The following is a 26,507-nucleotide window of genomic DNA, read 5'->3' on the forward strand; positions in this document are numbered from 1 at the left end:
AGGGAGAGAGGGCAGAGTTTTCTGGCACCTCACCTGAGCCAAAGCCTGGCAGGGGTGCCAGCCCTGGCTTCCTCACACCTGGTGGGTAACTGTTTACAGGAATTGAAACTGAAAAAGGAACTGGGAACTTGGCTCTGCAGCAGAGGGAGGCTACTCCTCTCAGTCACTTGGAGGTTTTCAAGTGGTTTCACCTGCTGGTAGGAATCCTGGACCCAATGTGTTCTGCCAGGTACTCAGGTCTAGAGGTCCCTTGGATGAAAGCATGGGGGGAAACCTGGGGTCTCTGCACAGGCAGGGGTTGGCGGTGGGGTGAGGGCTTTGAGAGGTGTGGCCACCCTTTCCTGCCCAGGTCCCCAGGGACCCAATTGGAACTCTTTCCCCAATGCTGGGAGGTTCCTGGAGGAGGCAAGAAGGTCCAGGAACCATGTTTCTATTTAATTCTGTGTTTTCCTGGAGGATGTATGTTTCTATGATGGAGGAAGTAAGTTCAGAGTTGCCAGAGCATCGAGGCTCCTGGGAGGTGGGGAGTGTGCTGCTTGGAGCCAGAATGGTGGACACCACTTGGGAGGGAAGCATCCTTGACTCTGGGGCCCAGGGTGGGTGGGGTTCAGTCCAGTCCCGGGCATGAGTGGATGAGACCCCATCTAACAAGAATGAAGTCCAAATAGCAAGGTCCCCTTTCCTTAAGGCATCCCAGGGGACTCCACTGGAGGCCCAGCCCAGGGAGGGAGTGGATGTGCACCAGGTGGGAAAGAGGCCTGTGCCATGGCATCCGGTGTCTCAGGTCTGCTCCCCTCTGCCCCCAGCACCTGTCACAAAGTGGGCTGGTAAAGCCTGCTGTGCTGTTCCCAGGTGTGTTTGCTTTTGAATTATAACAGAATTATCATCACATACATTTGGCATTTGATCTCTTGAAGTGGAGCATTTCACCTATGTCCTCAGGCTGCAGGTGAAAATGATGTTGGCCAAGGTCCAACATCCAGCTCACCATCATGGAACCACCAGGAGGGGGTGGGTGTGTCCAACTCCAGTAGGAGCCCTGGAGCTCTTGAGTCTGTCCCTGGGGCCAGAGAAGATGCCAGGTTTTGACTGGATGAGGTTCACTAGAGCTGTCTGTCCCCTGGTATAATGGGAGGGAGGCCAGTCAGAATCCTGGGTTTATTGTAAAATATCAGCTGTGAAAGGGAAGTGGCCTGGGAGTGGGGTATGTGGCAGAAAATTTTTCAACTTTTTGGTGATGTGTTGTGTGTGGGGAGTTAGAAGACTTGGTATAGGGTCTGAGTCCTGCATGTGGTCTTGGTGTTGAATTTGAGTTCTCCACAGGGACTCGGCATAGGATCTGAGTCCTGCACAAGGACTTGGTATATGGTCTGAAAACTGTATCTTGGCCTCCTTTAGTGTATGTGCCTGAGGGTCTTCTTCCTCCAGCGCTCTGGGCCTAAGGTCTTCATAGAATGTGTAGGGAAGAGATGCAGTGGTAAAAGAGCTAGGAGAGGAAAGAGAGCAGGGGTTAGGGAAGGGAACACCTGGAACCCAGCAGACCTAGGCCTTGGGCAGTCAGCTCAGAGAAGGTTCCAGGCACATGCTTGAAATGGCACCATGTCATCAAGACCCAGGTTTGACAATGGAGATTCTTCGAAGGATCAAATTTGGGCTCAGGTATGCAATCTTGAGTGGCTGTATGTGCATTGGGTGGCTGACATATCTGGTCAGGTGAGGTTCTCCATAGACAGGAGGGTAGATGGATGGGGTAGTGCTAGGCTAAGGGAGGCAGGCCTCAACTGGGAGGTACCTGGACTAAGGCTTTCTGCCCCTGAGGAAGGAGGAGGCCATGTCTTGTAGGAAGGAAAGGGCAGATTCTGTTTTAGAGCTGCAGAGTTAGGAATGTTGTGGACATTGTCCTTGCCCTGCCCCTTTCTTTTCTTTTCCTCTCCATTTCTACTGCATTACCTTTTTCTCTTTCTTACTTGGTACTAGTGATTGAACCCAGAGGTGTTCTACTACTGAGCCATATCCCCAGCCCTTTTGATCTTTATGTTAAGACAGGGTTTCACTAAGTTGCTGAGGCTGGCCTCATAGTTGGAATCTTACTTCCTCAGCCTCCCCAGTTGCTAGCATTACATGCACCTGACAGCCCAGGCTCTTTCTGTCTGATTTGCTCTTTGTAGCTGTGGCTGAGTCCTTGGCCACATCCTACCTGGCTGGTAGCAGAAACCACACCAGGGCCTTGGGGAAGGCAGGGTTGATCTCTGCAGTGGTCATCCCAGTGTGGCCTTATGGTGCTCCCTGCATTTTTCATGATTTGACCTGTCCTTCATCTCCTTGTGTAGATTCTGAGAAGAATAACTCTTGGTGGCCCAATCCCTGAAGGAAGAGATGGAGTGTAGGGAAGTGCTGAAGGAAGACAGGGACCTGTGCTTGTCCCCAGGCTCCAGTGATTGGCAGAAAAATGCAGCTGAGCCCAATTCTGATGAAGGGTCCTGGACCATCCAAAGAGTGAGTGAGCCATGCTGCCTCCATCCATCCCTGCCCCTCCTCTGTTTCCCTGGTGCCTGAGCTGGTCTGTCTGAGTCACCCTCACTGCTGCCATGTGTCCCCTGCTGCCCAACTTGTTCCCTGCAAACTTACTGCACTGCAGTCCAGCTGGCCCAAGAAGTGCTACCACATAGGCAGTGGCCTGGCTGCCCCCAGTGTCTGGTCCATCACCACAGGAGTCTACGGGCTTCAGGCCCTGGGTCTCCACCTTTCTTTCCCAGCCCTAGACCAAATATGTGGATGTCTCAGGAGCTTTGGCTGGGCCAAGTGTGGGTCCCACTCTCTTCTGGGTCTACGTGTTGAGATATGGGGCTGGGTGCACCTCTACTGTGCTTCAGGGCCCGTGTGTGGGTGCTCCCTTTTTGGCAGGTGCTCTTCCTTAGAGGTAAGACCCCATTGGCCTCTGGGAGTTTTCAGGCACTAGGGAATTATTTTTTGGTCAGGGAACCCACTGGAGCCCCAGGAAGCTTCTGAGAGGGATCTCCCTGCAAGTGTTCAGGATCACTGGTTGGGGAAATGCTCCCTGTCTCAGCTCCAGCTCACAGACACTCAGTGTGCAACACCTGCTCCCAGGCTTCCTCCTGGGCATGGAGGGGATTGGGGCTTTCTGCTCCTGGGCTGGGTCTGGTTTGAGGTTCCTTGCAGAGGATGGTCTATGGTTCAGAGTGTGGCAGTGACACATTGGTGTGCACTATACATGGTGCCCGCAAGGGAAGGTGTATGTGTGTATTGTCTGGTGTATGTGGTGTGTGTGAGGTGAGTGTTGATTTGTGCATGTGTGTCACGGTGCAAGGCCTGTGTGGGGAATGAGGTGTGTGTGTGTGGTGTATGGTTGTGATCTTTTGCTGGAGTCACCTCTTCCTCAGTAGGGAAGGCCACCCAAACCTGGATCTTAGGGGATACTGAAGGCTTTGGTGAAACTTCAAGTGAGAGTCACTGCAGAGACACTTAGGGCATGGCAATTAAAAATGTTGCATTGTGCAGCAGGACAAGGTTCTTTTTAAACATTCATAGAATAAGTTGAAGAATCTTTGTGGAAGAAAAAAAAATGAGCAATATTCAGGAAACCATAGCTGTGCTCAATGGTACATTCCTGTAATCTCAGTGACCAGGAAGTCCAGGCAGGATGATCCAAAGTTCAAGGCCAGCCTCAGCAGCTTAGTGAGACCCTGTCTCAAAAAAAAAAAAAAAAAAAGAATGAAAGAATGAAAAGAAAGAGAAGAAAAAAGAAAATGATTGAGGACAAGAGCTCTATGTTCAGTCTCAACTTCACACCTTAAGAAACTAGGAAAAGGTGAGAAAACTAAACCCAAAGACAAAGAAGGAAGGAAATACTAAATTTTATAACAGAGATTTTTAAAAAGGAGAGAATAGAAGAGCAGTAAAGAAAAACCAATGAATCAAAAGGTTGAGTCTTTCAAAAGACCAACAAGATCCTTAAACTTGTAGACTAATAAAAAAAAGATAATATGTAAAAAACTCAGAAGGTCAAGGGTCCCATATTTTATCTCTTATGTGGAAACTTTAGAGGAAAAAGGGAAAGGAAGGTGGGGACAGACACCATGACAAGCAAAGGGAGAATAGTGGGAGAAAAGAAGGTGCAGGTGGGAGGTGGGGAGGGAGGGGAACTGCTGGGGAGGAATCCTGGCCAAATCGTATTGTTACATTGTGTATTGCATGTACCAGCATGCAACAACAAACACCATCAATGTGTGCAATTGCAAAACACCAATGGGGAAAGATGCCAGACTGGGGTTGTAGCTCAGTGGTAGAGCCCTTGCCTAGCACATGGGTTCCTTTATCCTCAGCACCACATGAAAATAAACAAACAAACAAACAAATAAAGGTATATATTTTTAATAGGTGTGAAAGAAACTAAAGTAGAAATGGAAGTGGAGACATTACTGATGACTATAGAAGTAAAACTCAAATTGAGGGAATATCATAGAGTTGGTACTTGGTCACCAAATGTTTAACAAAACTTCCTTAATTGTGGCATCAAAAGCACTAGAAACAAAAGTAAAAAGTAGAAAACTTGGACTTCAGCAAAATGATTTTTTTTTTCATTTAGAGGAGGACAAAAAAAAAAAAAAACTGAAAATGCAGCCAATGGAATGGAGAAGTGTTTGTCATTCATGTATCAGGTAAGAGATTAGTATCCATGATATATAAATAACTTACATGACTCAACAACAAAGAAACAGTCCAACTTAATTCTGGACAAAAAAAAATTGCCTAAAGCAGCCATCCTTCCCCTCCCTTCTTTATTCATACTGGGAATTGAACTCAGGACCTCCTGCATGCTAGACCAACACTACCTCTGAACAGCACCCCAGCCCTTCTTATTTTATTTGGAGATGGTCTCACTAAATCACCCAGGCTGGCCTTGAACTTGAGATCCTCTTGCCTCAGTCTCTGGAGCAGCTGCAACAACAGTTATGCACTGCCACAACTGGCTTGTAAAAGCTTTTCTCCAAAGAAAATATACAAGAAGACAGGAAGCCTGTGAAATGTATCAGGATGCATTGGAGGTTCAGTGCAATGCAAAACTTCTTAACACACCACCTAACACACACTAGGAGAGCTGTGATAAAAAGTGTCAAATCACAGGTGTTGGTGAGGAGGTGAAGAAGTTGGAGCTGTGGTGTCATGCTGGAGGAAATGTGAAGTCCTACAGCCACTGTGTAAAGCAGTGTGGCAGCTTATCAGAAAGTTAAATTCAGAATGGACATATGACCCAGCAGTTCCACTAAGTATTCATTCAAGAGAAAAGAGAATGGGTGTTTGAACAAATGCCTGTCTGCACATTCAGAGCAGCAGAGTCATGGCAGTCCAGTGGCACAGCAACCCAGGTTGTCCTCAGCAGGGGAAGAGCAGGTGCACTCCTTAGGCTATATACACTCCGTGGAATATCAGTCAGCCATAATAAAGAAGGAAGTGTAAGTGTCCAAACTGAAATGAGGGTGGACCTCAGACACACAGTGCTATGATAAGGAACCTGAGGGGCAAGACACAAAGTGTGTGATTCCTGTTATAGGAAACATGCAGAAAAAGTTCATCCAGACAGATGAGTAGCTCAGAGTTGGTGTGTGTGGGGGGGAGGGATGTGAGATTGGTGGCTTTTGGGGTGATGAATTGGGAGCCTAGTACAGGTGGTGATGAATGACATTGAGAGTGTTCACTTTCAAGTGTTTGGGGCAGGGGAGTGGCTCGGTGTGGAGCACTTGCCAGCATGTGTGAGTCCCTGGGTTCCAGCCCCTGCACTGCAAAACAGCAACAGAACCACTCCAAACTATCTATTTTTGTATGATTTTCACACTGTGTGTGGTGTTGTCACAGGAGATTTATTTAAAATATGTGACTGAAGGTGCAGAGGCTGCAACTGAAAGAAACTGGGAGCGAAGTGCACAGGTGAGCAATGCAAGTGTCTCTGGGCAGTGGCTTCCCAGTGCCACAGTGAGCCTACATCATGCTTCACCTGAGGTGGTGTCGCTGTTGAGAGAAGGTCTCTGATCTCAGACCTGATGTTCCCAATGTGTGGGCAGAGCCTGGGGGTGGCCTGTATCTCAGAAGCCAGGATGAAGCCACCAGCCACTTCCCAGCCCTCCCCAGCAGAACTGAGAATGTCCTAGCACCTGCCTGAGAGAGTGCTATGGTCCACAGGGCCATGAGAGGTGGCCAGCCTCCTCCTGGCCCTTTCTTTAGTGGCCACTGGATGCTGGCTTGTGGGCTTCTGCTTGCTGGCTCTGCATCCTTCCAGAGGCTCAGGGGTTTGAACTTCCAGCAGCAAGGGAAGCAACCTAGCAGGGGCCTGAGTGAGTCAGGTGGGACAAGTGGCCCTCGGCCTTCAGTGGCTTTCTTTCCTCAGACTTTTGCTGGCATGATTTGACAGAGGCTGCCTGGTGGAGGCACACCTGCCCTCTGGAGGCTCTAGATGCTATTCTTGGATGAGCCTTGGGTGCCTTGACTGACCTCTGCAGCCTCTGCAGCTGCATTTGTTGGAAGCAGAGGCCCAGGTGTTCATGTGGAGGCCCCAGGGAACCATGAACTGATTTGCCCACCTGGTGGACACTTCTAGCCTGCCCACCTGCATCCTTCTTCCTGTTGTCCTCAGCTGCCTTGGGCTCTGTGTTGTGTTTTCCCTGCTCCATGAGGTTTCCCTGATTGGGCCTGGCTGATGCAGGGCTCCAGGGTATGTGGGTGACCCTGCGCTGTCTGAAGGGGTCATGTCTCAACAGGGAGTGGCCTCTGGACCTTCTGTAGATGCCATAGAGGACATACCTGGTAAGCAGACAGCTGCCCAGCACCTTCCCAGCCAGAGGAGAATGGATGAGGCTGCTCTGTGTGAGGTCTTGGACACCCTCACTGTGGATGATGAGCAGGTAGTTAGTGTTTCTGCCTGCAGAGCCTCCCGCCAGCCCTGGAATAGCTGGTCACCCTCACACCTCCACTGAGAAGACTGAGCTGGGAACTGAGCTGTTTCTGAGGCAGCAGCACCCACTCAGGTTTTGGCACTTGTGGCAGGTCATTTGATGGGTGCCATCTTTCTGTTCTGTGCTGCATATCCTACCTGCCCACCACAACTTCTAGCTTCTATTTCTTGTGAAAGTCTCTCTGTTGACATCCATAGGCCACCCAGAGTTCTACTTACCAACCAGGTGGTATCCAATTTAGGGCTGTGCCCATCAGCAAGCTGTGCTTGAGACACCAGTGGTATGGTGGGTGCCCTACAGAGCTTGATATCTGCTCCTTGGGTTTCAGATCCTGCCCTGTAATTTTCCAGAGCATTGGTTGGGTGTGTTCCAGGTTCACTATAACACAAGAAGAGAAGCTCGCTTGTGTAATGAAGGTGCTATGCACAGGAGGAAAGCAGAGCTGCTTCACCCCTGCAGGGGGAGCTGTCACTCACAGAGGGTTGTGGCTCATCCTGAGTACCATGGTCACACACTGTTTCCCATATGAGTTGGGCTGTGCCCTGGTGAGTTTGGAAGCCCAGTATGGACTTTCCTCCAAGGGTAACTTTTGTGATCCACCTGAGCTACTGCAGTTCTGTCCATCAGGGATTTGGGCTGTGTTTATATTGAAAATGAGTGGCCTGCTGCTGCCCAGGTAGAACCAAAAGGGTATGAGTCAACAGGGGGCTGTCACTGACCTGTCACTAACCCTTCCCTGGCAGTTGTCCTCAAGGAACTGACTGGGGTCCTTCTAAGGGTCTTCCCTAGGCCACTCCTGCATTTCCTGCAGTCTCCACACAACTGTGTCATGGAGGGTATAGCCAGGCCCTCATCAGAGCACCTGCAAGCCCCACCCCAGGGTGCCTGCCCTCTTAAAATCCTGATTCTGAGTGCCTGCCTGCTGACCACACCGCTCCTAGAGGGCAGCTAGCAGCTGTTCTAAGGTTGAAGCAAGGTGTGTGCTTTGATGGGCCTGGAGGATCCTCTGTGCCGTGTGGGGACCTGCAGGTATCTACAAGACCCTGGCATCAATTTCATCCTGGCAGTTGGTACATTGGTTACCTGTACTTAGTTTTCACTTCTGTAAGGAGAAAATAACTGAATCTGAGGTTTGATTTTTCGAACCATCAGAAAACTTTTGTTGGCAAATTACCAAAAATGCAAATTACCAAAAATTACCTCTTAAATTGGTTAAGAGGAATTTAATGATCATATCACTGATCAATTCTAAGGCTGTAGGTGAGATCATTCTAGGCACCTGGCTGGTAGCACTGAAGGGCAGGTGTGGCTCTGCCAGTCTGCACTGCCTCCTTTCCCTCCTGGCCACTGTCTCTTGTGCTACAGACCATCCCACCCCTTGGTCACATGGCATCCCCAGCTCCCTGCCTCATTGCTTCATCCAGGGAACAAAGGATGCTCTTTCAGAACAGAGGAAAATGACCCAGTTATCCCACTCTTTGGTCTATATCCAAAGGCTTAAAATCAGCATACTATAGTGACACAGCTACATCAATGTTCATAGCAGCTCAATTCACAATAGCTAAACTGTGGAAGCAAATTTGATGCCCTTCAACATATAAATGGAAAAAGAAATGGTGGTACATATACACACTGGAATATTACTCAGCATTAAAAGAGAATAAAATTATGGTATTTGCAGGAAAATGGATGGAGTTGTAGAATATCATGTAAGCTAAGTCAGACAATCCCCCAAAAACAAAGGCTAAATTTTCTCTCTGATAAGTGGATGCTGATCTATAATGAGAGTGGGGGTGCAGGGGGAGAATGGAGGAACTTTGTTTGCGCAAAGAGGAGGGAGGGGAGAAGAGGGCAATAGGGGAAGGAATGATGCTGGAATGAGAAGAACATCATTACCCTAGGTACATGTATGACTGTGCATGTGGTGTGACACTGCATCATCTACAACTGGAGAAAGGAAAAGTTGTGCTCCTTTTGTGTATAATGAATTGAAATGCATTCTGCTATCATGTATAACTAATCAGAACAAAAAGAAGAGGAAGAAGAATAGAGGGAAAGCTTTCCCCCAAAGCCCCATTGGTTCTAACAGACTCTCCAGCCTGGTCCTCCACCTGCTGTGGCCGTGAGGTGGAAATCAGTGGTTGAAGGAGCCCACAAGACCTGACCCTGAGGCTGAAGCAGAGCTGATGCCACTAGCCTTACAGGGTGCATGATGAGAACATCGAGCTGCAGGGACCTTTCCCAGTACAATGGAGAGGTGAGGCGCTGACCACATGAGTCCCACACCCACCCTGTGCCACCCTGCATTGTCAGCAGGTGACCCTGAAGACCCTTTGTGCATGATGACATAGACTCAGTCCCCTGCTGAGCTAGAGAGATTTCCATGACTTTAGACATGCTTTTTCACTGCAGGTCATCCTTATGGTGACCCTGTGATTTAGGGACATCTGCTCCATTTAACAGATGAGGAAACTAGGGCACATGGTGGCTTAGTAAGTCCCCAGGGTCACCTGGCTAGTGTGGCATGTGGTGAGGCTGGGTGTGACTGTGCTACAGTCTGTGGGTGGAGGCAGCTGAATATCCAGGGCAGTAGGATGCTCTCCAGGGCTCAGTGCAGCACAGCAGCCACAATACCTGCAAAAAGTCGGTGCAGCATCCCATCCCTTGGCTCCCTGACCAACTCCTTTGGCAGTTGGCCCATCTATACTTAGGGGCTAGCTCCTCTCATTGCTTTTTAAAAATTTGATTTTTATTTTATTTTTTTGTTTTTAATTTTTGGTACCAGGAATTGAACCCAGAGGTGTTTTTACTTCTAAATCACATATCCAGCCCTTTTTACATTATATATATGCACACACACACACTCACACACACACACACACACACACACACATATCAGTTTTTCTGCACTCAGTGCTGCCCCCAGGTGCTGCTGGAGTCACTGCCTGTGTCCAGGCCTCACTCACTCCAGAGCTGCTGCTCACACTGGGTGAGGGCAGAGTGCAGCCTGAGCCTCATGGGGTCTGTGTGTGCTAAATTTTGGCTTTCATTGTGGGTGAGCAGGAGGCCTTGGGAGGCAGGGCTCATCTTTGTCCCCAAAGACCTGTGAGTACTTGCCAAGGAGAGCAGTCTTGGTTAGAGCTTCTGAATCTTTCAGACTCAGCCACTTGTCACCTTCTCTAGAAAGCCTATGAGTCAGGGTGGCCTCTGAACTCCCACCATGCCCTCCTGGCTGGATTTGTCCTTGGCATGCCTCATAATGTGTCCAGCATTGTGGGACAGGACCCTGTTTTGCCCTCATGCCCTCATGGTCCTTGTGCCTCACAGAGGCTCACATCACTCAGTGGCTCAGTGTGGAGGCAGCACCACTTGGATTAAGCACTGACATTTCAGGGTCTCGTGGAAGGGTTTAGGGAGTGTGTCCCTCCCTGAGCCTACACTGCTTTGACGTGGTAGTTTTCAGCAATTTCTTGGAACAATCAGAATGCTTATGGACACCATTAAGGTCAGGAGATCCCAGACCTATCCAGCAGTCTCAGAGGTTTCCTGGTGACCCTGGGGTGTCATGGAGAGGACCACCAGTTGCTGCACTATCTCATGCTCATGACTTGGCCTGACTGGGCAGCACGGGCCTCCAGGGAGCCTGTGGAAATGAGTACCCTGGGACCCACCCAGACTTTTGAGTCACTGCACATGTTAACAGTGTCTTGGGTGATTTGGTTGCCCTTGGAAGACGGAGAAGTTTCTGTCTTAAATCTTTTTTCTTGTGAAAAGTCCTGGGTCCCATCCTCAGCACCATAAGAAGAAAAAAAAATCTCTTAAACCCTGTCTTTCTACTGCACACACTGGGCGCTGACTCTCATGAGCATGACTCAGGCTAGGAGAGCTCAGGGTGCCTGAAGGGATTGATTTTGTGGGCATCTTGGAAGTTCTGCCAGAAGGTCAGCTAAGATTGTTGGGGAAGCTGCATACTGACTCACAAGAAGGCTGCACCCTCTAGGCACAGATGTACCCAAGTTCTTCCCTTTTCTTGATGGCTTAACTCAAGGAGTGGGGGTCTAGGGCAGGTGCAGGTTCACCCCCAGCTCTCTGGCATGGCAGGGTCTCCCCACATACAGCCAGGACTCAGGATATACAAACCACTTGCTTTCAGTGGCCCACGGACACCTCCTCTAGAGCATCATAGCCATTGGGGCCAGGATCCCAGAAGCCTGCTCCTCACAAGCTGTATTCCTGGTTTCCAAGGTGGGAGCTTTGCCTGGGAGCTGCCCAAGACTTCCAGAGCCCAGGAGCAGCCTCACTGCTCCTCCACACTCTGCAGTCTCCTCCTCTTCTTTATTCTGGTTTTCCTGCTTGTGATGCATACAACAAAGAGTTTCACATGGACAGTCCATGAGTGTTGTAGTGTCCAAGACCAATCTTGCAGTGACACCCCGAGCCCCTTTTTGCAATGCTCTGACTGGCCTCTTGCTCCTTGGTTCCCCCAACCCCAACCTTGGTTGCTTAATTCAGTTCCACCCATGATAAAGAAGTGGCACAGTGACCAATGTAAGTGGTTCACCAGAGCTAAGCCTGCTGTACCAGAGAAATTGGGACAAAAAAATGGGAGGGAAATGTGGAGCAAGTTTTAGTAAACCTAAGAAGTAAAATTGGTATGTCTCTCCTGTTTAGAACAAAAGGAAGAAAAGGAGGAAGAATCAGGACACTACTGCTTCCTCAGAGCCGGGTATATTGGCCCCATTGCCTTCCATTCCCCAGAGTACAAATTCACCTTCACAGCCCTGGTCCCAGGATACAGCCCTGGCCAAAAGCCAAGCCCAGCAGGCTGGTCCAGCTGGCCAGTGCAGGGGTGCAGCCACAGGAGATATGGCTCAGAGCAGGCCAGCACCACAGGAACACATGGGAGAAAAGGATCTTCACACCTCCACACCCTCTGGGGACAGGGGCCTCTCTCAGGAGGTGTCTGGGCCACCAACATCTACCTGCAAAGATGCTGCCCAGGGGCTCCCACTGCCTGGGTCCAAAGGGGATTCTGAGCCTCAGAAAGAAGCACAGAGGGCCAGGCAGCACCTGGAGGTCCCAGCCTCTTGGGTGAGTGTAGTGAGTGGTGGTCAGGGGCATAGGACTGGCTCTAGCACCTTTGGTGTGCCATGTGTGTGAGAGGTTGCTTCCCTTTCTGGGAGTGCAGCTGGGGAGGTGGGGATGGACAGTTAACCCCACACTCAGCATTAAGGCCAATGCTGCTCTTAAGCCATTGGGGCAGGGCAGCACTTCCATTTGTCTCTGTGGCTCAGACCCCATGAGTCTAGGGCGTTTATGCTACAGCTCAGCCAGATATTCCAGTTAACAGGGCTGGGAAAAATGAAACATAAGGTTCAGTCAGCAAATAGGCTGCCAGCAAGTCTCCCTGCTTCCAAGGAACAGTGCCAGGTACAAGTTTGTCTCCAGGCTGGGCTGGGGGACACTGCTTGGCCTTCCCATCCCCCTTCTCCTGCAGCCAGTCACTAGCCCATCTTCAGTCTGATTGTGTGGAATGTTTGTGGAGAGCTAGGGACAGTGCACAGGAGACAAAGCGTTCCTTTAAGGAGCTCTCATTCTTGATGGGGGAAGACTAAGACGAAGCCAGGCAACAGGAAGTGAGCTGGGAAAAAGAGCATGGTTGGTACCAGGAGGGTCCCCAGGAATGAAATTGTTGGTGCCATGAGGGAAGATGGTCCCTCAGCCAAGGAGGCTGGGTGAGGCTTCCAGGGAGGTTCTGGGGGTGCAGAGGCTAGATGGAGTGAGGGTTGAGCATTGGGGTCTCTGGGGACACATTCAGATGAAAAGATTGGCATGCTAAGACCTGGGGGTATCTTGTGGCAGCCTGTTCTCAGTGGAAGAAACTAGTGTGCCCAGGAATGAGAGAGGGAAGAGGGCACAGGCGAGGTTGGGGAGGGTCCTCAGAGGCCATGGGAGTGAACTGGAAGGACTGGACAGTCCACCTGGGCTGTTGTGAGATGCATAGCTGAGGGGCAGCCTTTTAGGCTGGGGCTTGGTTGCTTGTTTAAGGAGGGTGAGACCAAGGACAGGTTGGCTGCTCCTGGAGAAAAACCAGGTGAAAACAGCTCAGAGCCCAAAGACCTGAGAAATCCAGAAGGGAGTGACAAAATTGACACAGCTGCTGTGACAAAGGAGAAGGAGCAGAAGAACCAGAAGGCCAGCAGTCAGGCCTTCCCCTCAAGGTACCAGGCTGCCCCGCCCAGGCCCAGGGCCCAGGGATGCCATCCACACCTATTGAGGGCCCTTGGGACAGTCCAGCTGTGGGGTCAGCAGGGGAGGTGGGCTGGCCAGGCTGGGGCTTCACACTCTCTTTTCCTCTTCTTGGCCACTTACGGTGGGCAGTGGCTAGGGGTGAAAATGACCAGTGGAAAAAGAGGAGGGGGGCTGGGCCAGGAGCAGTTAGTGACCAAAGTGCTTCCTTCCCTCTTCCAGCTGGCTGAACCCCTAGGAGAGGATAACTGTGTACTTCCACACCATCATCCCCACGCATGTCACCTTGTACCCCAAGCTCCACACTGTGTTCATCAGGGGAGGAGAAGAGCTTGGACAGCCAAAGTGGAGTGACGCTTGTGAGATGTACTACACTGAGTGAGTCCTGGGGCCCCCAGTCCCTCTGGTGTTTGTTAGAGGTGATCAGTGAGTCCTTGGGGTGACTTTTTTCCCTGGGTGAGTGTGTTTGACACTCCCAGCATGCATTCTCTGTCTCCCTTCACCATGGCTCTTTTTTTGTTCTAACTAGAAAGGAAGCCCTGTCCTGTTCTAGACATGCCATTTTGGTCAGTGTCCATTATTTGGGTCTGTGTTCCTGGTGTGTTTGAGAACAAAATCTTCTGAAATAAGACTTCTAGATCACTGGCCAGTGTCTGTTGGTTTGCAGGGACTTATATGAGTATGGGTCTCTCACTGAGGACAGCATTGTCATTCCCAGGCAGAGCCTGGATAGAGCCATTCCTTACAAGTCTGTCCTTCCCTGCAGCCGAGGCTCCAACTGCACTGTGGAGTTTGAGTACATCTACAAGCAGCCACAGAAGGCAGGGGGGCACGTGAACCACTGCCTGTGTGTCAAATCCTCACTCCTGTGCTCCAGAGGTAAAGGGCCTCTCCCGTGGTGCCTGTGTCCTGGCCTGGGTGCTGCTGTGCGGAGCAGACTGCCTGGTCTGCATGGGTTCTCTCCTGTGCACTGCCCCTGCTGTTGTTTAACTCATGTGAGAGGAAATGGGAAGGAGTGAGGGAGCCACAGAAAGGGCTGGGGATGTGGGCAGGGTGGGCCCGAGTACCAGGCAGACTCTGGGACAAAGCAGGGAACAGGGAGCTGCTGGCTGGCCCTTCCTGAAGGTGGCCAGGTGGTGACCGGAAGCAGGATAATGTGTGGACAGCCTGACTCTCTATGGGTCTCTGTTATTTGTCCTCATCACATTTTGCTGGTGGCACTTGGGTGGCTCCCACATTCAACTTGTTGAATCTTTGAAAAGAACCCTCTGCACATCTTCAGTCCCCAAGCAGCTCTTCCTCGGTGACCCTCTCTGAAGATATTGGCAGTACTGGCCTGCCTGAGCACCCAGCCCTGTCCTAAGCAACCTCCAGGACCTAGGATTTTAAAAATATGTTTTCTCGGCTGACCTCAAGTATCTGGGCTCCAACTAGAAAAGAAGCCCTCCTGCCTCATCCTCTGGAGTGGCTGTATGTACACCATGATACATGGCTGTACATGTAATTAAAAATATATATATTGTTTTTTTGGTTGGACACAATATCATCTTTATTTTATTTATTTATTTTTATGTGGTACTGAGGATTGAATCCATGGCCTTACACATGCTAGGTGAGCACTCTACTGCTGAGCCACAACCCCAGCCCCTGTACACGTAATTTTTAATAACAATAGTGTACTTCGAGGACTTCAGCTTTGAGGTGAAACTGGACTTAATTAGATGATTCCACAAGGAGAGATGAAACTTCTCTTCTGAAAATTCCCACAAAGGGAGGGGCTACAGTGGGGTGAGGGAGAAGCTCTGAGGAGGCCAGGCTCCAAATAGCACATGAACCCTGGCCAACTGTCACCTGGCAGGGACAGGGTAGGCAAGGACAGGGTAGAGCTGGGATGGCAAGGCCTACCAATATGGCAGTAGTGTGCAGTAGCTTAGGGCCTCCTAAGTTGCTGAGTCTAATCTCCAACTTGTAGTTTTCCTGCTTCAACCTCTGGAGTTCTAGGATTACAGGCATGTACCATCATGCCCAGCTCTCAGCCCTTGTATAGGTTTTCTCTCTTTTTAAATTTTGTTTCTTTTTTTTTTTTTTTGACAGTGCTGGAGATGGAACCTAGGGCCTTGTTCATGCTAGACAAGTGCTCTACCTCTGATCTACCTCTGAGCTAGATCCCTAGCTCTTTTATTCATTTTTTAAATTTTGAGTCATGTTTTCTTAAGTTACCCAGTCTGCCTGCAAATTTTGGATCCCCCTTGTTCAGCCTCCTAAATTGCCTGGAGTACAGGCATTCAACCATGGTGCTTGGCTAACCACTTTTTTTTTCTAATTATTTTACAGTTAATGTTGCTGGGTTTTCTTGGTCTATAATTGTGTCTCTTGCAGTTGGCCCTCAGAGTAGCCATAAATTCAGCCCTTGCCCTACACTGGGCACCTGATAGTGGCTCTGTGTCTGCTGGGTAGTCTTCACCATTTTCTTTGAGGTGGGTGCTCCACTATGCACCCTGCTCATTTATCAGAACAGGACTCAGTTGATAGTGAGGGATGGAGTTTTGGTATAAAATGTTTAATCTACATGTGGTAATGTTGAAAGCTTTTACCAGGCTTGCTGAACTGCATGGCTTAGTAGATACTTGGTTTGAAGCTCATCACTGTGTATTGTCTAGGTTTTATCTCAGTAGAGGCATGACCTGCCTGTGGCAGCTGATGCAGTGAGTTCTGGTCACCTCAATTTACCAGAGTCCTCTTGTTTTCCTTACTTCCTTTCATCCTTATTGTACTCCCCTGTTTCTGTTTATTTTTTAGAAGGGGTCTCAAAGTTGCTAAGGCTGACCTCCATCCTGTGACTCTCCTGCTTCATCATCACTGGCATTATAGACATGTGCCACTGTGCCTGGCTGCTGCTCTGCTGTATTTCTGTCTTCTGGAGTGGTGCCTTGGGCTGGTGGGTTTTGAAATCTTAAGTGTGACATTTTTCTTGCTATCACCCATAGACTGGCATCAATATGATGACATAATTTGAATTAGGCCTCCTGGAACACTGGAAAAATTCCAGAACCTCTTCACTAATAAGGTAAAGAAGGAGGTGGTGAAGTTGAAGAAGATGGCAGCCAACATCATGCTGAGCCACATCTGCAACATCCCCAGACCTGGAACCCCATCAACCTGAGGAACTTCTTTACCCAGTTCCAGCAGTTTTACTCTGTTGTCCAAGTGCCTATGATTTTTGAAGGGAAAGCACAGCCCTGGCATAGCCTGGGCCTCAGAGAGGAAGAGGTATCAGTTTTCCTCCAATCACCAGTAGCTCTGATGTGGGTGGTCAGGGTCCTCTGACCTATTAGAGGCATATAGAGACCCTGTGACTAAGGTAGGGCAGGTGTAGAGGTGTCAGGAGGGCCTTCCCATCCCTTTGTTTCTGCACCACCTCTTGGAAATTCTCTCCTTATCTCTCCTCCTGATTGCACCCATGAGCCTCATTCCCAGCACAAATCTTGCATTCTTTCTGGGCTTAAGCAGAGTTGAAAGAAAAGGTGGAGCCCATCCTTTCCCCTTTAGCCACACTGTGACTTGGAGACAGAGCTGGCACCCTCTTTCAGTTAGACATTGAGCTATCATGAGCATCCTGGGGCCTCCCAGACCCCCTCACTACACGGTTTGGGACTGAGTATGGATGTGCTCCTGCTGCTCCAAAAGCCCATGTGCTGGGAAGGTGGGGAGGTAGGGCAGATGGGGCCCTCCCCAGAGCTCTCTGTCCTCAGGACCTTGATCCCCTGCCCAAGGGGCCTTCCAGCCTCCAGGGCATGCACTCCATGGTCATGCCTCTTCTTTTCCCCCTGCCTCAGGTGAAGAAACACTTGTAGGAGTATTTTAAAAAGCAGATAAGACCATTTCTAGAAGAAAAAAGTGGGGACATCCTGTCTGAAGGCTGCCCTGTGTGGAGCAGACTGAGAATGGGTCTGATCAGTCTCTTCCTTGGGGGAAGATACCAAACTCTGCTTATCGGAGTGTGACCTGACCTCACGGTGCTCCATTCTCTGCCCCAGTCCCTGCTCACCGGATGCCTTGCACAGCGACCTCCACCACATCCTGGTCACATCTGAGAGGTATCTCATGTTTTTTGGTTTTGTTTTGTTTTGTCAGAGATTTTGTAGGCATTTATCATGATTTTTATCTGATTATAGAGATAAGTGCTAGTCAGAGAAAGGCTGAGTGCACACTGGGGAAAAATAAAACCACAGTCATGTCACCACTTGCTCCTGTCACTTTGCTGGCATGTATGTCATTGCTAGTGTTGTTAAATTCTGTGTTCTCCTGAATACACTGACTTCAAAAAGCTTCACAGGGCCAGGCACTATGGCAGCACTGTCATCCCAGCTACTTGAGAGGCTGAGGCAGGAGAGTTGCCTGAACCCAAGAGCTTAAGGCCAGCCTGGGCAACTTAGTGGAACCCCATCTGGAAAAATAAATTAATAATATAAAGTATATGATAGAAGTGCTCCTGGGAGGACCTTCCTCTTCACACTCAGCATGCCTTAGCACTGGGGCCCAGGCCAGCCTGCAGGTGTCACCTAGGTCAGCTGCAGAACCCACAGGGATGCTGTTCTTGCTGGCCCACCTGTGCTGGTGGAAGCACACTGCCCCTGCTGTGTCAGCCGTGGCCTTTTATGTGGTAGGGGAGTCCTCTTCTGAGCTGCTGTGCTTGGAGGATCATGGTTTCTTCTGCTTCTATTTGGTTTGAGCTTGGGTAACATCAGGTGGCCTCTCCTGAACTCTTAGCACCTGTGGGTTTCCTAAGTTTTAAAGACCCAGGCAGTTGCTGTGCCTCATATGAAAGAGAGACAGTGGTAAGGATATCTACCAACAGCTGTGTATGGGTGTGAGAGAAGGAAGAAGCATCAATTTCTGTGCCCATGGAACACACATCATGTGCCATTCCTTTTAAAAAGTGGCTTTGTAGCTGGGCATGATGACACATGCCTATAATTCCAGCGACTCAGGAGACTGAGTCAAGAGGATTATAAGTTAGAGCTTCAGCAACTTAGGGAGGCCCTATCTCAAAATAAAAATGGTTGGAGATATAGCTTAGTGGTAGAATGTTTCTGGGTTTAATTCCAGTATAAAAACAAAAACATTTGCTTTGTGTTTAGGTACACTGTCCCCAGACTATCTGGTTCAAACCCTAGGCCCTATGTGAATTCCTTGGCCAGAAACCAAGCACCTCAATACCTCAGCTGTATGGTGTGGGTGGAAATGACTCTAGTGGGTGTCTGTTGGCATTTGTGGTATCCTGGTGCACTGAGTTGGGGGCCAGGAACTTGTCCCCCTTGCCACCTTGTGCCTCCTGGTCTGGGACTCAGTCTAGGTGTGTATTATGCTCCTTCTGCTGGGTGCAAGTGGCTGTCCCTTCCCTCCTGGGACATCAGACCAAAGGGAAGTTTGGACACAGCAATCCACAGCTCACAGTAGGTCGTAATTCCCTTCCAGATAGCAAGTGTACTTGTCAAACTGTGCCAAAGATGCATTGCTGCAAGGGTCTTCGACTGGCTTGGCATCCTCCCTGTCCTGAACTACTATATGCAGCTGGCCCCTCCAAGAAAGGATTCTGTGAGCCAGTCTGAGGACATCTGAGCTGCCCTCAAGGGAACCTCCTTCTCTCAGTTTCAGGAAGAATTGCTAAATGAGTAAGCTGTTATGCTGCATTAAAGTAAGTGCATATTGGAATGATATGTCAGCACTTTGCCATGGAGCTACATCCCCAGTTCTTTAAATTTTTAATTTTTGAAGCTGGGCATGGTTGCACATGCCTGTAATCCCAGGTACTCAGAAGTTGAGGCCAGAGTTCAAAGCCAGCCTCACAAAAATAAGGCACTAGGAATCTCAGTGAGACCTTGTCTATAATATAATAAAAAAGGGCTGGGGATGTGGCTCAGTAGATGAGTGCCCCTGAGTTCAATCCCCAGAACCACTCCCCACCAAGAAAAAAATATTTAATTTTTGAGATGGGTCTTGCTAAGTTGCCTGGCCTGGGCTGAACTCATGATCTTCCAGTCTCTGAAACAACTGGGATCACTGGCATGGCCAATGTGCTATGCAGTCTTCCTCTTATGACTATATTAATGTGTGTTTACTCATTTCTGTGACAGACACTTAGCAACTCTGTATATCCCAGGACTCAGCCATGAGTATCACAAATCTCAGTTTCTGATCTCTGACCTTGCCTTTTAGCTGAAGTGGTGGGTGATGAGTGCATTTGGTAGGGCTGGAGCAAGCTTATCCTACTGCTAGCCATAAAGCTCAGGCCATAGAACTGGCCAGGAAAAGCAGAGGACTTCCACATTCTCTGCTGTCTGATTGTGAAGGCCCTATCTCAAAATAAAATTTGAGCTTGGGTAACATCAGGTGGCCTCTCCTGAACTCTTAGCACCTGTGGGTTTCCTAAGTTTTAAAGACCCAGGCAGTTGCTGTGCCCCGTATGAAAGAGAGACAGTGGTGAGGATATCTACCAACAGCTGTGTATGGGTGTGAGAGAAGGAAGAAGCATCAGTGTCCCATGGGTGGGAAGCTCAGGCCTCCTGGAATGGATGTCTTGGGTGGGCAAGGGTACAGAGACAATGTCTTTCCCCACCCCAAGTCTTAAAGGCACAAGTGTATCCAGGTATTGCCAGGCCCCCCTGGGTGGGATGGGGGTGGGTTTTAACCCACTGTCCCCACTGAGAACTGTGCTTCAGCAGGAGAAATGGGACTCCCAGTTGCAAAACTCCAAACTAAATACTAAGCAATATGCATTCCACCAATTTAAAAAGCCAGAATAAGGCCTGGGCTGGGGCTGGGGCTTAGTGATAGAGCACTTATCTAGCTTGGCTGAGGCAATGGGTTCCATCCCCAGCACCACCCAAAAGAAAAAAGTCAGAGCAAGAGTCACAGAGGACTAGATAACAAAGGGACCAAGTAGGACTAAACCCCAGGGTGGAGAATCCAATCCAATCCCACACAAGAGCCTGAGAGGAGGAGCCAACAGATCCATATCTATAGCTCTATGGAGCTGTGTGCCTCCTCTTCAGTGACTGGTAAAACAATTGGCAGGAGAATGAATATGGTACAGATGTTAGGGAGAAAGCTGGAGGCCCAGATGGCACCCAGGGGCTCTGGCACCCTGCATGGCAGGACACATACCCTTCTCAGGTGTGCCCGTGAGCACATGCAACAAGACAGGCTGCATTCTGACCTGAACCACTCTCAGTACCCTGGAGGTGCTGCTGTCCAAGGGTGCAGGTTCCTAACCACAGTTGAGAAGAAGGCTCTCTGAAAAATCCTTACATGCCTGGATGTGTTAACAGCATGCTTCTAAATAAGGTCATCTTGGAGTGAGGAAAGATTCTTCAGTGAAGACTTAGAAAGCACAACTACATAAGAAAAATCGAAGGGAGCTGGGCTGTGCTCAGTGACAGAGGTCTGCCTGGCATGGGTGAGGCCCTGGGTTGTCTCCCCAACACCATAAAAATGTTTTTTAAATCCAATTTAAGTACAAAACTTAAAATAAACCTGAATTAAACATGAAAACATCACTGTATTCACACACAGATAACTTCCATGTGTGGAATAACCTATCCCCTTGCCCACCTCATCCACTGGGAGTCAGTGCCATCATTAGGGATAAAGGTATTGAGCTCAATTGTTCCCATATCTCATCTAGTTTTGGAACCTTTTGAAATGAAAGCCAAATGGAAATGGTTTTTTGTTTTGTTTTTTAATTAATTTTTTTTTTTTTTTTTTTTTTTTTTTTAGTGTCAGGGATTGAAACCAGGGGTGCTCAAACATGGAGCCATATCCTTAGTCAATTTTTAATGTTTTTTTTTTTTTTTTTTTTGAGACAGGGCCTCACTAAATTGCTGAGGGTGGCCTTGAACTTTTTTTTTTTTTTTTTTTTTTTTTTTTTTTAATTTTTTATTGTGGGTTGTTCAAAACATTACAAATTTCTTGACATATCATATTCCACACTTTGTTTCAAGTGGGTTATGAACTCCCACCTTCACCCCATACACAGATTGCAGAATCACATCAGTTACACATCCATTGATTTACAAATTGCCATACTAGTGTCTGTTGTGCTCCACTGCCTTTCCCATCCTCCACCCTCCCCCCTCCCCACCTCTCCCCTCCCCTCCCCTCCTCTCTCTCTACCTCCTCCACTGTATAACCCTGAGGGTCTCCTTCCATTACCATGCAATTTCCCTTCTCTCTCCCTTTCCCTCCCACCTCTCATCCCTGTTAAATGTTAATCTTCTTCTCCTGTTCTTCGTCCCTACACTGTTCTTAGTTACTCTCCTTATATCAAAGAAGACATTTGGCATTTGTTTTTTAGGGATTGGCTAGCTTCACTTAGCATAATCTGCTCTAATGCCATCCATTTCCCTGTAAATTCTATGATTTTGTCATTTTTTAATGCAGAGTAATACTCCATTGTGTATAAATGCCACATTTTTTTAATCCATTCGTCTATTGAAGGGCATCTAGGTTGGTTCCACAGTCTTGCTATTGTGAACTGTGCTGCTATGAACATCGATGTAGCAGTGTCCCTGTAGCATGCTCTTTTTAGGTCTTTAGGGAATAGACCAAGAAGGGGAATAGCTGGGTCAAATGGTGGCTCCATTCCCAGCTTTCCAAGAAATCTCCATACTGCTTTCCAAATTGGCTGCACCAATCTGCAGTCCCACCAGCAATGTACAAGTGTACCCTTTTCCCCACATCCTCGCCAGCACTTGTTGTTGTTTGACTTCCTAATGGCTGACAATCTTACTGGAGTGAGATGGTATCTTAGGGTGGTTTTGATTTGCATTTCTCTGACAGCTAGAGATGTTGAGCATTTTTTCATGTACTTGTTGATTGACTGTATGTCCTCCTCTGAGAAGTGTCTGTTCAGGTCCTTGGCCCATTTGTTGATTGGGTTGTTTGTTTTCTTATTGTCTAATTTTTTGAGTTCTTTGTATACTCTGGATATTAGGGCTCTATCTGAAGTGTGAGGAGTAAAGATTTGTTCCCAGGGTGTAGGCTCCCTATTTACCTCTCTTATTGTTTCTTTTGCTGAGAAAAAACTTTTTAGTTTGAGTAAGTCCCATTTGTTGATTCTAGTTATTAACTTTTGTGCTATGGGTGTCCTATTGAGGAATTTGGAGCCCGACCCCACCGACTGTAGATCGTAGCCAACTTTTTCTTCTATCAGACGGCGCGTCTCTGATTTGATATCAAGCTCCTTGATCCATTTTGAATTCACTTTTGTGCATGGCGAGAGAAAGGGATTCAGTTTCATTTTGTTGCATATGGATTTCCAGTTTTCCCAGCACCATTTGTTGAAGATGCTATCCTTCCTCCATTGCATGCTTTTAGCCCCTTTATCAAATATAAGATAGTTGTAGTTTTGTGGATTGGTTTCTGTGTCCTCTATTCTGTACCATTGGTCCACGCGCCTGTTTTGGTACCAGTACCATGCTGTTTTTGTTACTGTTGCTCTGTAGTATAGTTTGAAGTCTGGTATCGCTATACCGCCTGATTCACACTTCCTGCTTAGCATTGTTTTTGCTATTCTGGGTCTTTTATTTTTCCATATGAATTTCATGATTGCTTTCTCTATTTCTACAAGAAATGCCGATGGGATTTTGATTGGCATTGCATTAAACCTATAGAGAACTTTTGGTAATATCGCCATTTTGATGATGTTAGTTCTGCCTATCCATGAACAGGGTATATTTTTCCATCTTCTAAGATCTTCTTCTATTTCTCTCTTTAGGGTTCTGTAGTTTTCATTGTATAAGTCTTTCACCTCTTTTGTTAGGTTGATTCCCAAGTATTTTATTTTTTTTGAAGATATTTTGAATGGAGTGGTTGTCCTCATTTCCAATTCAGAGGATTTGTCGTTGATATACAGGAATGCCTTTGATTTATGTGTGTTGATTTTATATCCTGCCACTTTGCTGAATTCATTTATTAGCTCTAATAGTTTCTTTGTAGAGCCTTTTGGGTCTGCTAGGTATAGAATCATATCATCTGCAAATAGTGATAATTTAAGTTCTTCTTTTCCTATTTTTATGCCTTTAATTTCTTTCGTCTGTCTAATTGCTCTGGCCAGTGTTTCGAGAACTATGTTGAACAGAAGTGGAGAGAGAGGGCATCCCTGTCTAGTTCCAGATTTTAGAGGGAATGCCTTCAGTTTTTCTCCATTCAGAATGATGCTAGCCTGAGGCTTAGCATAGATTGCTTTTACAATATTGAGGTATGTTCCTGTTATCCCTAGTTTTTCTAGAGTTTTGAACATAAAGGGATGCTGTACTTTGTCAAATGCTTTTTCCGCATCTATCGAGATGATCATATGGTTCTTATTTTTAAGTCTATTGATGTGGTGAATAACATTTATTGATTTCCGTATATTGAACCAGCCTTGCATCCCAGGGATGAATCCTACTTGATCATGGTGTACAATTTTTTTGATATGTTTTTGTATCCGATTCGCCAGAATTTTATTGAGGATTTTTGCATCTAGGTTCATTAGAGATATTGGTCTGTAGTTTTCTTTCTTTGAAGTGTCTTTGTCTGGTTTAGGAATCAGGGTGATGTTGGCCTCATAGAATGAATTTGGAAGTTCTCCCTCCTTTTCTATTTCCTGAAGTAGCTTGAAAAGTATTGGTATTAGTTCTTCTTTAAAGGTTTTGTAAAATTCTGCTGTATACCCATCTGGACCTGGGCTTTTCTTAGTTGGTAGTCTTTTTATGGTTTCTTCTATTTCCTCAATTGATATTGGTCTGTTTAGGTTGTCTATATCCTCCTGACTCAATCTGGGCAGATCATATGACTTAAGAAATTTATCTATGCCTTCACTATCTTCTAATTTATTGGAGTATAAGGATTCAAAATAGTTTTTGATTATCTTCTGTATTTCTGAAGTGTCTGTTGTGATATTGCCTTTTTCATCCCGTATGCTAGTAATTTGAGTTCTCTCTCTTCTTCTCTTCGCTAGCATCGCTAAGGGTCTGTCGATTTTGTTTATTTTTTCAAAGAACCAACTTTTAGTTTTGTCAATTTTTTCAATTGTTTCTTTTGTTTCGATTTCATTAATTTCAGCTCTGATTTTAATTATTTCTTGCCTTCTACTTCTTTTGCTGTTGTTTTGCTCTTCATTTTCCAGGATTTTGAGATGAAGTATGAGATCGTTTATTTGTTGGTTTTTTCTTTTTTTAAGGAATGAACTCCAAGCAATGAATTTTCCTCTTAGAACTGCTTTCAATGTGTCCCATAGATTCCGATATGTTGTGTCTGTGTTTTCATTTATCTCTAAGAATTTTTTGATTTCCTTCTTGATGTCTTCTATAACCCATTGATCGTTCAGTAACCTATTGTTCATTCTCCAAGTGATGTATGCTTTTTCCTTCCTTCTTTTATCGTTGATTTTCAGTTTCATTCCATTATGATCAGATAAGATGCATGGTATTATCTCTACTCCTTTATATTGTCTAAGAGTTGCCCTGTGACATAATATATGATCTATTTTTGAGAAGGATCCATGTGCTGCTGAGAAAAAAGTGTAACTGCTTGATGTTGGGTGGTATATTCTATATATGTCAATTAGGTCTAGGTTATTAATAGTGTTATTGAGTTCTATAGTTTCCTTATTAAACTTTTGTTTGGAAGATCTGTCCAGTGGCGAGAGAGGTGTGTTGAAGTCTCCCATGATTATGGTATGGTGGTCTATTAGACTCTTGAACTTGAGAAGAGTTTGTTTGACGAATATAGCTGCACCATTATTTGGGGCATAAATATTTATGATTGTTATGTCTTGTTGGTGTATGGTTCCCTTAAGCAGTATGTAGTGTCCCTCTTTATCTCTTTTGATTAACTTTGGCTTGAAATCTATTTTATTTGATATGAGTATGGACACTCCTGCTTGTTTCCGAAGTCCATATGAGTGATATGATTTTTCCCAACCTTTCACCTTCAGCCTATGTATGTCCTTTCCTATCAAATGCGTCTCCTGTAGGCAGCATATTGTTGGGTCTTGTTTTGTGATCCATTCTACTAGCCTGTGTCTCTTAATTGGTGAGTTTAAGCCATTAACATTTAGGGTTATTATTGAGATATGGGTTGTTCTTCCAGCCATATTTGTTTATTTCTGTTACTAAACATGGTTTGTTTTCCTCTTTGATTATCCCCCCCCCTTTACTGTCCTACCTCCCACTGTTGGTTTTCATTGTTATTTTCCATTTCCTCTTCCTGTAATGCTTTGGCGAGGATGTTTTGAAGAGATGGTTTTCTAGCTGCGAATTCTTTAAACTTTTGTTTATCGTGGAAGGTTTTAATTTCATCCTCCATCCTGAAGCTTAATTTCGCTGGATACACAATTCTTGGTTGGAACCCATTTTCTTTCAGTGTTTGAAATATGTTATTCCAGGATCTTCTAGCTTTCAGAGTCTGTGTTGACAGATCAGCTGTTATCCTGATTGGCTTACCCCTAAATGTAATTTGCTTCCTTTCTCTTGTAGCTTTTAAAATTCTCTCCTTATTCTGTATGTTGGGCATCTTCATTATAATGTGTCTAGGTGTGGATCTCTTATGATTTTGCACATTCGGCGTCCTGTAGGCTTCTAGGATTTGGGATTCTGTCTCATTCTTCAAGTCTGGGAAGTTTTCTTGTATTATTTCATTGAATAGACTTCTCATTCCTTTGGTTTGGAGCTCTGTACCTTCCTGTATCCCAATGACTCTTAAATTTGGTCTCTTAATGTTATCCCATATTTCTTGGATGTTCTGCTCATGGTTTCTTAACAGTCTTGCTGAGCTGTCTATGTTCTTTTCCAGTTGAAATACTTTGTCTTCATTGTCTGATGTTCTATCTTCTAAGTGTTCTACTCTGCTGGTAGTATTCTCCATTGAGTTTTTAAGTTGGTTTATTGCTTCCTGCATTTCTAGGATTTCTGTTTGTTTGTTTTTTATAACCTCTATCTCCCTGTATAGTTGATCCTTTGCTTCCTGGATTTGTTTGCGTAATTCGTTGTCGAAGTGATCTTTCATTGTCTGATTTTGCTGTTTAATGTCTTCCTTGATACTCCAGATCATCTGTAGCATGTATATCCTGAATTCTTTATCTGACATTCCATCTGCTGCAGCTGTTACCTCTTCTAAAGTTGCGTTGACCTGCATTGCTTGTGGTCCTTTCTTTCCTTGTCTTTTCATACTGCTTGCGTATCTTTCCTGCAGGTGCGGGCGGCGGCTCTGCTCTCTTCTTATTCCAATTGGGGTGTCGTGGCTACC

General features: G+C 46.8%; 1 pseudogene; it reads left to right on the forward strand.

Annotated features, from left to right (window-relative positions):
• The first annotated feature begins 6,761 nt into the window (after window positions 1–6,761).
• Window positions 6,762–26,507, forward strand: part of LOC139706374 (E3 ubiquitin-protein ligase RNF213-like) — a 57,877-nt pseudogene continuing 38,131 nt past the window's right edge.

Source organism: Marmota flaviventris, chromosome 7 (assembly GCF_047511675.1).
Source record: "Marmota flaviventris isolate mMarFla1 chromosome 7, mMarFla1.hap1, whole genome shotgun sequence".
Classification (NCBI taxonomy): domain Eukaryota; kingdom Metazoa; phylum Chordata; class Mammalia; order Rodentia; family Sciuridae; genus Marmota; species Marmota flaviventris.